The following is a 13,155-nucleotide window of genomic DNA, read 5'->3' as shown; positions in this document are numbered from 1 at the left end:
CTCCCTCCTCCATTGCTCTGAATTTAGCTTGTGTGGTTCTTGGGGCAAGACCGGATTTTGCTTATGTTGATCTGTCAAGCGCAGACAGTTTTGCATTCTAAGAATAACAACAGTAAGCCATTGAAGGGCTCTGCATGATGTAGGAGCTCTTCCCACCTGACATTCTGCCATCCAGGGAACAAGGAGTCCTAAAGTCGATCAACAGTGAGGGTGACCTGCTGCTCCCACTTTCTAATGAACAACTGTGGGTGAAGTGGTCATTGCAATCTCTGCTTTATTGACTGCAAATACTGAAACCAAGGAATGGTAATTACTGTTGATTAGCTAATGTTTTGTTCAAGGAAGAAACAGAGGGAGGCGTTCCTCTCTCCCTTCCTTTGCCTGGACAGCAAACAACTACAGTGCTCATGGCTTCACTATAAAAGCGGCAATCTTTTCCTTTCTGCCCAGCGGGCCACACAGAGAGCATCGGAGGGCCTTCTATAGGCTCTGGGTTGCCCACCTTTGTTGTAAATGACTGGGTTCTCATGACATACTAATCCATCGTTGTTTTATGCACGATGGGTTGGTGTGGTCCAAACGATTCTAGGGATGTTCCAGCAGACTCCACACCACCCCGCTTTCTGCAATACACGCCTACTGATAGTGGTATCCAAGATACTTTGCAAGCATCCTTTAAGCCCAGCCCCCTTTCTCAGTATGCGATCCCATCCCCTGTTCAGTCTATAATAGGATACGGGTGGACTACATGAAAGGGTTATTGAAAAACTCTCTCTCCCCTTCCTGCATCTGCAATATGGAGCTAATAATACAGGGCAGTCTTATTTCTCTTTTCCCCCCTCCCTCAGAGCAGGGAGTATTTTCAGTGCAAAACAAAAAATATACCACCAGAAAGATGTGAGGCTCAAAGACCAGGAATGTTTCTCTTTGCTTTTCCTTTGGGAGTTGGAATGCAAATCCCAGAGAGATAGTGATGCTAGTTTAATTACAGAAAACACTAGAGAGAGTGTTCATTTAGCAAATATATTTCTTAGCTGCCTTTCAAGACTGTAGTCTTCCCAATGCGGGTTACAATACAAAAAAATAAAAGTCAGTATCTATTCATTAGAAAACTACAAAAATAAGCCAGGTGAAATAAAATATCATAAAGTACAATACAGTTCAAATGTACAGCAGCAGTAAATACAAGAAACCCTTTTCAATTAAAAGGCAGAGAAAATAGGTATATTTTTAAAGCCCTCTTAAACACAGCCACAGAGCGAGGCAGCCATATCTTTCTTGGCAGGACATTCCATAGGGTAGGGGCCACCACTGAGAAGGCCTTCTCTCTAGTGTCCGCCCACCTTACCAATCTTAGTGGTTGGCCAGTGAGTAGATCCTCTGATGATCTTCAAGCATGGGTAGCTTGATACTGGTGTAGGCTGTCTTTCAAGTAACCTGGAGCCAAATTGTTTGGGACTTTATTGAGTCCAGAAATGCACTGGCAACCAGTGCTGCTGGTGTAATATGATCTGACCCTCTGTGTAGCCCCAGCAAGGAAATGAGCAGCCGCGTCGCATTCTGTACCAGCCGGAGATTCAGAGTCATCTTCAAAGGCACTCCCACATAGAGCGCATTACAATAGTCCAGTCTGGATGTAACCAGAGCATGCATAACTGAGGCTAGATCCGCTTTCCCTGGATTGGGTGGCAGCTGATGTACCAACGGATGCTGGGAAAAGGCATTCCTGGCTGCTGCCGCCACCTGTGCTTCCACAGTCTAGAAAGGCCCCCAAGCTACAGACTTGGTCCTTAAGCTGGGGTGCAACCTTAACCAATACCAGTTGAAATCCCTCTATCCAGATTAGATTTCCCCAGGATTAAGCCCCCAGTTGTTTGCCCATTCATCCCAAAACTGCCTCCAAGCAGCTGTTCAAGAGTTCCACAGCTTCCCTGCAATCATTTCATGGAAAATAGAGGTAGAGCTGCATGTCATCTGGGTACTGGTGACACTGCAGCCCACAGATCCAATTTGAGAGTCTTACATTGCAATCCCATTTTACAAACGGGTCTCGCTCTCTTCAGCAGGATTCGCGCCTAGGTATATCCGCCTGGGGTTGCAGCCCAGCACTTCAGTCCTGTGCACATCTAATTGGAAGTAAGTTCCATTCAGGTCAATGGGACTTACTTCCAAGTAAGTTTGCATAGGATTGCAGCCTGAAATATAGTGTGGCAGAAGCTTCTGTGGATTACAGCCTGCTTCATCAGATGCATGAAGTTATAAGATAACGTATCTGGACATTTATATCCAGCCTCTTTCTGATAAATGCAAACCCAAGGCAGCTTACCCTGAGGAACCAAAACTTCTCTCCCTCCCCATCTTTCTAGAAATACGTTTGAACACAGGAAAAGATCAGCCTAAGTAACCAAATTTACGGCCTTCCAGGCTGACCTCCAGCTTCCCCTTCCCAGTAAGTCAGTTTATGCAAAAGAAGTCCAGCAGAGATCACCTGGAGGATGCATGACCAAGTCCTCCAAGGACAATGATTGGTCAGTTTGAATTGCCCCCCTGGGAACCGTTCAGTTCCCTAGAAGTTCTCTGGCCCTTTGAGATTTGTCTTTCCTTTGAGATTCTGTCTTTTCTTTGGAAAGATTTGTCTTTCCAAAACTCTTCCAAGAACTCTGGAGGCCCACGGGGACAACACCATGTAAGCTGCTCTGGTGAGTTACTCTTAAGATTCTAGTCTAGTGAGCTCATTTGAGGTTTCATTTTCATTTTTAGACCAACTTCTCTCTGCTTGGTTCTCTAATAAATATATGGGAGTTTATTTGATTCTCTGGTTTAGCCTGGACTCTGGCCTACCATGTGCTGAACTGCTTAGTAAACATGCTCACTTGGTTGTTAAAGAGTTCAAGGAAAGTTCTGAAAAGAGGCCCATCTTTCTCCCTATATAGAACAGCCATGAGCCTGACTTCCCCTATGGGTATATTAAAGGGGTATTAAAAAGATTCTGGAGGAACATCTACTTCTGGGGAACATAGTCAAAACCGTGTCTTGCAACCTGTCCTACCTTGCAGCATGGAGGTGATGACATACTGGTTTGTCACTTTTAAGATAAAAATGAGAGTGGGAAATCCCTAACACAAGAAAAAAAAGCTCTCTCACATCAACTCGAAGCACAGGTCCATCTAGATCGGCTTTTCTCACCATGATGCCCTCCAAATGTGTTGGATTACAACGCCCATCACCCCCAGCAGCACAGACATTTGGCAGGAACAAGGTTGATTAATAGATGGCCTTCAGTAATTTTTTAGTACATTCCCTCATCTGGAAAATGTATTAATACCATCCCACCTGGCAGAGTTCTTGAAAGATTATTGAAGCACTCAGAAGTAGGTCAAATGGAATCTGATATCTTACCATCTCTTCTATTACAAATTTGATTTTTGGCCAGTACCTTTTACCCACAGGACATCCTACACAGGTGAGAATTCTCTCTCGCACTTCTGACAGTAGGAGGGTAACTCTGAAAAAATCTTATCGCTTGAATAATCGTATTATTCAACCCATCATATTATTATCTTAAAGCAGTTTCCTTTCAGCATCTTGTTTGGAGTGAATGTGTGACTTCAGTTCCAAAGATTCTCCCAGATATCTACAGCATTATTGTTACCTATATTTTTACCCATTTCATCATGAATTCTTTCACTTATTCTGGCTCCATGTCAGATGCAGTGCCAGCACTTCAGGCAGTTCTGCTGCCAGTAGGTTGGGGACCCGCGAAGGCTTCACAGCCAGCTCCAGGAGCTTTGCTGCCAGTGGCTGAAGCCGGAGAGACACAGCAAGGAGCAGATCCTGGAGCTGCTGATCCTGGAGCAGTTCCTGGCCAGCCTGCCGCCCGACCTCCAGGGCTGGATCGGAGCAGAAGGGCCGGACACCTGCTCCCACGCTGTGGCCCTGGCGGAGGACTTCCTGATGAGCCAGCGAGAGGCCGAGGGAGGACAGTGGCCAAGGCCTGCTAGATCAAAACAGAATTCAGGAGAACAACTTAGCGGCAAACACACAGGGAAAAGGAAGCAGCGATAAACAAGGCTGAGCAAGGAATACTAAGAGAGTTCCTGACTAATGTCCTGTATGATGATTGGGAGGCAGGACTCCTGAGCCTTCAGCAGTTGAAAGGAAAAGGGAATTTCAGCAGAGTTCCCACAGATGAATTACAGGTTCTTTGTGCCAAAATTCCCTCTTGCCTAGAATGCTTAAAGGAACTCCCTCCCTAGGGAGATCAGATTGGTTCCCTCAGTTTTTAATTTTTGGTGGGCCATTAAATGCTTTTGTTCTGCTTGGCATTTCAATTATTGCTCTCTGTTTTTAAAGACAATTCATAAATAATGTTGTAAGTAAAATAAAAAATGTGCCCATCCTAAGCATGACGGGACAGGCTGCTTCCCCTAGTAAAATCCTCCTTCTGTCCATCACAGGCAGTGGAATCAAATCCCCAAACGTTGCCAATTCTTCACTTCTTCCTAAAGAATAGGAACCGGACCAAACTGGTGTGAAAGAGGCATGTGACAGTCTGGTGAGTCAAGTTTACACATATGCTTGAATGGATCCCCACACGGTTTGAGCTTCTGAGCATACCTAGAGCTTCACCACACCTGACCCTTTATCCTGCAAATTGTCAGGGCTTCTGCTTCCTGGTTCTTCCCGAGATCATGATTGGCTCTTCACACGGGCTGACACATACTGCTTGTCTCTGGTTGTTTTTCCTGATAAATTCTCAGGGAGATATAGGATTAATTTTACAGCCACTAGATGGCGGTGCTGATTTTAGCACCATTACTGACCTACACAGCAAGTGAAACACTTAAAAGTGCTTCCTGGAGAAAAGTCAGACTTTCTCCGTGCTTTTCAGTTGCGGGATAAATCTCATAAACTGCAGGAGGCGCTCTGGAAGTTGATGGCGTCGTTTAAAAGACTTGCAAACTTCCGTGAGTAACCAGTCTTGATCTCACAATATCAGCTCTGTGTGAAGAAGCCCTTAGCCCAGCGGTCCCAACCTTTTTGGTGCCAGGGACTGGTCTCGTGGAAGACAATTTTTCCACGGATTGGGGGGGTGGGGGGGTGTTTCCACTGGCAGATCTCCGGCCGCTGGGACGCAAATGGTGTCCACTATGCGGATGCCATTTGAGTCCCTATTCCTTGCAGTAATCGGCTACGTAAAGATTTACATAGCCTATTACTTGAAGAACAGGGATGCAAATGGTGTCTGCTACGCGGATGCCATTTGTGTCCCAGCAGCCAGAAGTCCGCCAGCGGCCAGAGCTGGCCAGCAGCCCTGCAGACTCGCCACGGAGCAGAGCCGGCCGGGGCTGGCAAGGATTCGGGGGGGGGGGCAGATTGCCCACTCCACTGTGGACCCCACGGACCCAAGGTGAGGGGGTTTCGCACACCCCTGCGGCCCAGTTGCTAACAGGCCACGGACCGGTACCAGTCCGCGGCCCAAGTGTTGGGGACCCCTGCCTTAGCCCCATGGGATGTTCTTATCTCAAAGCAGCTGGGAGGAGGTTTGAAGAGCAATAATCTCCCAAGTAAATATCAGATTGCAGCCAGAGGCAGAAACTGAATGTTGCAAGGAGCAAGCTCTTTTCTCAGGTATTCGAAAACAGTGTTTGTAGATGTTGGGATGGCACGGGGCAATTTTGTCCTTTTATTTGTTTTACTGAATATGTATCAGTAAATTCTGGAATTAATTGTTTTGGGTTTCTGTGTGTGAGATGTCTTGCCTTAATATTCTTTCTTCTGCAATGGCATTTGACAGGGAGGGGGTGTCTTTCTTTTTTCCTCCTTACAGGGACAAATGAAACTCGGTGAAAGTAGCCTGTGTTTGCGGATATCAGCCAGAGTTTGGCTCAGCCAGCCCAACAGCCCACCGTCTGACAAGTTCTGGAGGAGGATGGTGGGAATGTAGATTCTGTATGTAAGGAGCTCTTTTGCTCAAGTCCTATATAAGTAATAATTGATCTGATTTCTCGTTTTAGGAATCGAAAGGAGTTGATAGAAAGAGCAATTCTAAAGTGTGAATTGACAGGTCCCTTTACAAATTTCAAATACCTATATTGTGGGGGGAGGAACAAGTGATAAATGGTTTTATCAGTGGTATGGGGTGGAAAGCAGGTCAGCAGAGGCATACGAATAGGAGAATAGCCTTTTTGGATGAGACCAAGGGTCCATCTAGTCCAGCATTCTGTTCACACAGTGGCCAACCAGCTGCCCACGGGACACCCACCAGCAGGACATGAGTGCAGCAGCACCCTCCCGCCCATGTTCCCCAGCAACTTATGTCATTAGACATACTGCCTCTGATACTGGAAGTAGCATATGGCCATCAATGTGTCTAGTCCCCTTTTAAAGCCATCCAAATTGGTGGCCATCACTACATCTTTTGGTAGCAAATTCCATAGTTTGACTATGCATTATGGGATGAAGTCTTTCCTTTTATCTGTCCTGAATCTCCCATCAATCAGTTTCATGGGATGACCATGGGTTCTAGTATTACGTGAGAGGGAGAAAAATGTCTCCCTATCCACATTCTTCACACCATGCATAATTTTGTAGACCTCTATCATGTCTTCTCTTACTCTCCTTCCTTCCAAGCTAAACAATCCCAGCTGTTGTAACCTACCCTCATAGTGGAGTTGCTCCAGCCCCTTGATCATTTTAGTTGCCCTCTTCTGTACTTTTCTCAAGCTCTACAATATCTTTTTCAGGTGTGATGACCAGAACTGTACACAGTGTTCCAAGTGTGGTCACACTGTAGATTTGTATAAGGGCAGTATGATACTGGCAGTTTATTCTCAATTCCTTTCCTAATCATGCCTAACATGAGTTTGCCTTTTTTACACCAGCCACACAGTAGGGGCTTCTTCACATGGAGCCTTTATCCTGCTATTGAGATTGCTTACTCATGGAAGTTTGTGGGTCCTTTAGATGATGTTGTCAACCTCCAGAGTATCCCCTGTACTAAATTACCTTTATTCCATTTTTTAAAAGATTGGAGATAATGAGTTATCAAATTACAGCGCTTGAGTTCCACTTGAGTTCCCTCCATGAAAAGAGGAAAACTCGCAGTAAGAGGAGCTAGACTACAGCGCCATCTAGCAGCTGTATAATGAAGCATATCGAAGACTCAGATAAGGGGGGAAAGGGGGAGGGAAGGAAGCGTATGTAAAGGGAATTCATTGTGTTCCTGCATTTAAAATAGAAGCAGAGAGCCCTGTTTTAAATGCGGGATTTTAGGCTGGTGTGGAGATGCTCTAGGTTGACATTTTCATTGAGCTGTCTACCACAACCACAAGATCTCTTTCTTGGTCGGTCATCACTAGCTCAGATCCCATCAGGTTATACTTCAAGTTGGGATTTCTTTGCCCCAACATGCATCATTTCACACTTGCTTACATTGAATCGCATTTGCCATTTAGATGCCCATTCTCTCCATTTGGAGAAATCCTTTTGGAGGTCCTGACAATCCCTTTTTGTTTTAACCACCCTAAATAATTTGGTGTCATCAGCAAACTTGGCTAATTCACTGCTCATTCCAGAGTCCAGATCACTTATGAATTAGTTTAAAAGCACTAGTCCCAATACAGATTCCTGTGGGACCCCACTATTTACATCCTTCCATTGGGAGAATTTACTATTTATTCCTAATCTCTAGGCAGAGCCAACGGGTCGCTGGAGGTGGGTCCAAAGTTGTGCAGAGGAGCTTTCAAAACTATAAAGGTTGGCCATCCATCCAGGATGGCCAACCTTTATGATGATGATCCCCTTCATGGATCACTGCCTTGTTGTGGCGAAGGGGCTTGCGTAACTCAGTGAAGCCATAAGCTATGCCATGCAGGGCCACCCAAGATGGAAAGGTCATGGCAGAGAGTTCTGACAAAATGTGGTCCACTGGAGAAGGAAATGGCAACCCACTCCAGTATTCTTGCCAAGAAAACCCCATGGAACGTATCACAAGGCTAAAAGAAATGACGTCGGAAGATGAGCCCCTCAGGTCGGAAGGTGTCCAATATACTACTGGGGAAGAGCAGAGGGTATTTCCAAGTAGTGCCAGAAAGAGTGAAGGGGCTGGGCCAAAGCCGAAAGGACACTCAGCTGTGGATGTGTCTGGTAGTGAAAAGAAAATCCAATGCTGTAAAGAACAATATTGTTTAGGAACCTGGAATGTCAGATCAATGAATCAAGGTAAGCTGGAGGTGGTCAAACATGAGATGGCAAGATTGAACATCGACATCTTGGGAATCAGCGAACTAAAATGGACAAGCATGGGCGAACTTAATTCAGGTGACCATCATATCTAATACAGTGGGCAAGAATCCCTTAGAAGAAATGGAGTAGCACTCATAGTCAACAAAAAGGTGGGAAAAGCAGTACTGCGGTGTAATTTTAAAAACGATAGAATGATCTCAGTACGAATCCAAGGCAAACCATTCAACATCACAGTAATTCAAGTCTATGCCCCAACCACTGAGGCCAAAGAAGCTGAGGTTGATCGGTTCTATGAAGACCTACAACACCTTCTAGAACTAACACCAAAAAAAGATGTCCTCTTCATCATAGGGGATTGGAATGCTAAAGTAGGAAGTCAAGAAATCACCGGGATAACAGGCAAGCATGGCCTTGGTGTACAAAATGAAGCAGGACAAAGGCTAATAGAGTTTTGCCAAGAAAACATGCTGATCATAGCAAACACTCTTTTTCAACAGCACAAGAGGCGACTCTACACGTGGACATCACCAAATGGTCAATATCGAAATCAGATTGATTATGTCCTTTGCAGCCAAAGATGGAGAAGCTCCATACAGTCAGTAAAAACAAGACCTGGAGCTGATTGTGGCTCAGATCATGAGCTTCTTGTTGCAAAATTTCGGCTGAAATTGGGGAACGTAGGGAAAACCACTAAACCATTCAGGTATGACCTAAATCATATCCCTTATGAATATACAGTGGAGGTGAGGAATAGATTTAAGGGTTTAGACTGGATAGACGGAGTGCCTGAGGAACTATGGATGGAGGTCCGTAACATTGTTCAGGAGGCAGCAACTCAATCCATCCCAAAGAAAAAGAAATGCAACAAAGCCAAGTGGCTGTCTGATGAGGCTTTACAAGTAGCTGAGGAAAGAAGGGAAGCGAAAAGCAAGGGAGAAAGGGAAGATATATCCAACTGAATGCAGAGTTCCAGAGAATAGCAAGGAGAGACAAGAAGGCCTTCTTAAATGAACAATGCAAAGAAATCGAGGAAAACAACAGAATGGGCAAGCCTAGAGATCTCTTCAAGAAAATTGGAGATCTCAAGGGAACGTTTTGTGCAAAGACGGGCATGATAAAGGACAAAGAAGGCAGGGACCTAACAGAAGCAGATGAGATTAAGAAGAGGTGGAAAGAATACACAGAAGAACTATACAGGAAAGATCTTAATGTCCCTGATAGCCATGATAGAGCGGTCACTGAACTTGAGCCGGACATCCTCGAGAGTGAAGTCAACTGGGCCTTAGGAAGCATTACTAACAACAAAGCTAGCGGAGATGACAGTATTCCAGCTGAGCTATTGAAAATCCTAAAAGATGATGCTGTTAAAGTGCTGCACTCAATATGCCAACACATTTGGAACACTCAACAGTGGCCACAAGACTGGAAAAGGTCAGTTTACATTCCAATTCCAAAGAAGGGCAATGCCAAAGAGTGTTCAAACTACCGTACAATTGCGCTCATTTCACATGCCAGCAAGGTTATGCTCAAAATCCTACAAGCTAGGCTTCAGCAGTATGCGAACCGAGAACTACCAGAAGTACAAGCTGGGTTTCGAAGAGGCAGAGGAACTAGAGATCAAATCCCCAACATTCGCTGGATCATGGAGAAAGCAAGAGAATTCCAGAAAAATGTCTATTTCTGCTTCATTGACTACGCTACAGCCTTTGATTGTGTGGTTCACAACAAACTGTGGCATATTCTGAAAGAGATGGGAGTACCAGACCACCTTACCTGTCTCCTGAGAAACCTGTATGAGGGTCAAGAAGCAACAGTAAGAACCAGACATGGAACAACCGATTGGTTCAAAATTGGGAAAGGAGTACGACAAGGCTGCATATTGTCACCCTGCTTATTTATCTTATATGCAGAGTACATCATGAGAAACGCTGGGTTGGATGAATCACAGGTCGGAATTAAGATTGCCGGGAGAATTATCAACAACCTCAGATACGCAGATGATACCACCCTAATGGCAGAAAGCGAAGAGGATCTAAACAGCCTCTTGTTGAGGGTGAAAGAGGAGAGTGCAAAAGCTGGTTTGAAAGTCAACATTAAAAAAACGAAGATCATGGCATCTGGCCCCATCACTTCCTGGCATATGGAAGGGGAAGAAATGGAAGCAGTGACAGATTTTATTTTCTTGGGCTCCAAGATCACCGCAGACGGTGACTGTAGCCATGAAATTAAAAGACGCTTGCTCCTTGGGAGGAAAGCTATGGCAAACCTAGACAGCATAGTAAGAAGCAGAGACATTTGTTTATTTAGTTATTTATTATTAAATTTATTAATCGCCCATCTGGCAGGTCACCCAGCTGCTCTGGGCGATGTACAACATACAATAAAAACAGTTTAAAACAATAAAATTCTACAATAAAAACATTTTCTAAAATACCCTAACCCACCCCAAATGCCTGCCTGAACAGCCACGTTTTTAATGCATGACGGAAGCTCATTAAAGAGGGGGCATGACGGAGTTCCCTAGGGAGGGAGTTCCACAGAGTGGGGGCCACCACAGCAAAGGCCCTCTCCCTCGTCCCCACCAGTCTAGCTGTCCTGGCTGATGGGACAGAGAGAAGGCCATCCGAGGCTGATCTTGTTAAGCGGCCTGTCTGGTGCTGCTGGAGGCGCTCCTTAAGATAGGCTGGGCTGGAACCATATGGGGTTTTAAAGGTCAAAACCGACACCTTGAATTTGGCCCGGAAAACAACTGGTAACCAGTGCAACTCCTTCAGTACTGGAGTGATGTGATCTCGCCAGCGGCTACCTTTAATCAGGCGAGCCGCCGCGTTCTGTACCAGCTGCAGTTTCTGAACCGTCTTCAAGGGTAACCCCACGTAGAGCGCATTACAGTAGTCTAAACGAGAGGAGACCAGGGCATGTACTACCGATGGGAGCAGATGGTCGGGAAGGAAGGGGCGCAGCCGCCGTATCAGATGGAGTTGATACAGCGCTGTCCGGCTCACAGCTGACACCTGAGCCTCCATGGACAGCTGGGAGTCCAAAATGACCCCCAGGCTGCAGACCTGGTCTTTCAAGGGTAGCCATACCCCATTCAACACCAGGTCAACATCCCCCAGCCTCCTCTTGTCTCCCACCAAAAGTACCTCGGTCTTGTCAGGGTTCAGCTTCAGCCTATTCCTCCCCATCCAGCCACTCACCGTCTCCAGACATTTGGACAGGGATTCTACGGCCAACCTTGGTGAAGATTTAAACGAGAGGTAGAGCTGCGTGTCATCACATTGCCGACAGTGTGTCATCACATTGTCGGCATCACATTGCCGACAGAGATTCGTATAATCAAAGCTATGGTTTTCCCAGTAGTAACGTATGGCTGTGAGAGCTGGACTATAAGGAAGGCTGAGCGCCGAAGAATTGATGCTTTTGAACTGTGGTGCTGGAGAAGACTCTTATGAGTCCCCTGGACTGCAAGGAGGTCAAATCAGTCCATCCTAAAGGAAATCAACCCTGAGTGCTCATTAGAAGGACAGATACTGAAGCTGAAGCTCAAATATTTTGGCCACCTAATGCGAAGGGAAAACTCTCTGGAAAAGACCCTCCTGCTGGGAAAGACTGAAGGCAAAAGGAGAAGGGGACAGCAGAGGATGAGATGGCTAGATAGCATCATTGATGCAATGAATATGGACTTGAGCACGCTGTGGGAGAGAGCGCAGGACAGAAAGGCCTGGCGTGCAGTGGTCCATGGGGTCACAAAGAGTCGGACATGACTGAACGACTGAACAACAACAAATCCATCCAGGACAGGGATTTTTAAAGACATAACATTGCACAAATGCATTATAAGCCAGCCCATTATTTCTCCAACCTGCCAAAGCATTATAAGCCAGCCAGTGATTTCTCCAGAGTCACACAGGAACTATAAACCAGTCTGTTTTTTCCAGTCTCACAAATGAACTAAAAACCAGTTTGTGATTTTTCCAGTCTCACAAAACAATTATAAGGTAGACTCACAAATGAATTATATACCTCCCCCATCCATTGGTTTTGTGAAGCCCCTTTTAAAAGTTAGTTCTACAGGAGCCAAATTTATGTTGCTTGGAAGGGAGAGCAAAGATATGGGGCAACTCATAAGGGTGTTACATTTTCAGTCCTTCTCTTAATATACCTTATCATATGTTTTGCCTCTGGGAGCTGTCCTCCAAAACTCTAGAATCTCTTTCCTGAATGGTAACTGCCACTTCAAATGCCATCTGTGTTAACATGATATTTTGATTTTAAAAACTATGTATTATTATATACGTTGATATACAACATACACTGTTGCGAAAACAGATGAAATAACACATTTCCCTAATTCAGTAATTGAAAATATGATAATTAAATCTTCAAAATATCGTCATTTCAGTCCATCCATGTTTCATATTATTTCATCCTTTCCTCCAGTATTAGACATTTCATTCAGCATTTCCATTTTGGAGGGAGCAATCCTGTGGCCACTAGACACTGTCTAGGGGGCCATAGGATGTTTTGGTTTCTGGGAACTGAGATCAGAGCTAGGGCGCTCCCCCTGCCCAGAACCAGCGGGGTTCTCTCTGTCCTGGCTACGTGTCTGTGCTCAGAAACGGGGAGCAGAGATGGGGAAAACGGGTCAGTCCCAGGGGGGAGACCACGGAAGTGTTGTTACGCAGCTTCCTGTGCTCCGTGCAGTCTCCTTCCCTCCCCCCCCCCGAAGCCATGGCTAGATAGCCAAAATCGTCTGTCTAGCCAAAAATGCAGGGTGGCTGGAGGACGGAGGTGAGGATTGCCTCCATGCTATAGCCCCCCCACTTGCATTGGATGCTCAGCAGCCTCCAACTTTGGAGGCTGCTGACTATCTCCATAGGATTGCACCCTAAATACCTTTTATTC

The sequence above is a fragment of the Heloderma suspectum genome, chromosome 2 (genome assembly GCF_057233095.1).
Source record: "Heloderma suspectum isolate Gila_16-S chromosome 2, 16-S_ref, whole genome shotgun sequence".
NCBI lineage: Eukaryota > Metazoa > Chordata > Lepidosauria > Squamata > Helodermatidae > Heloderma > Heloderma suspectum.
The sequence above is the reverse complement of the archived record's forward strand: the minus strand, read 5'-3'. Positions refer to the sequence as shown.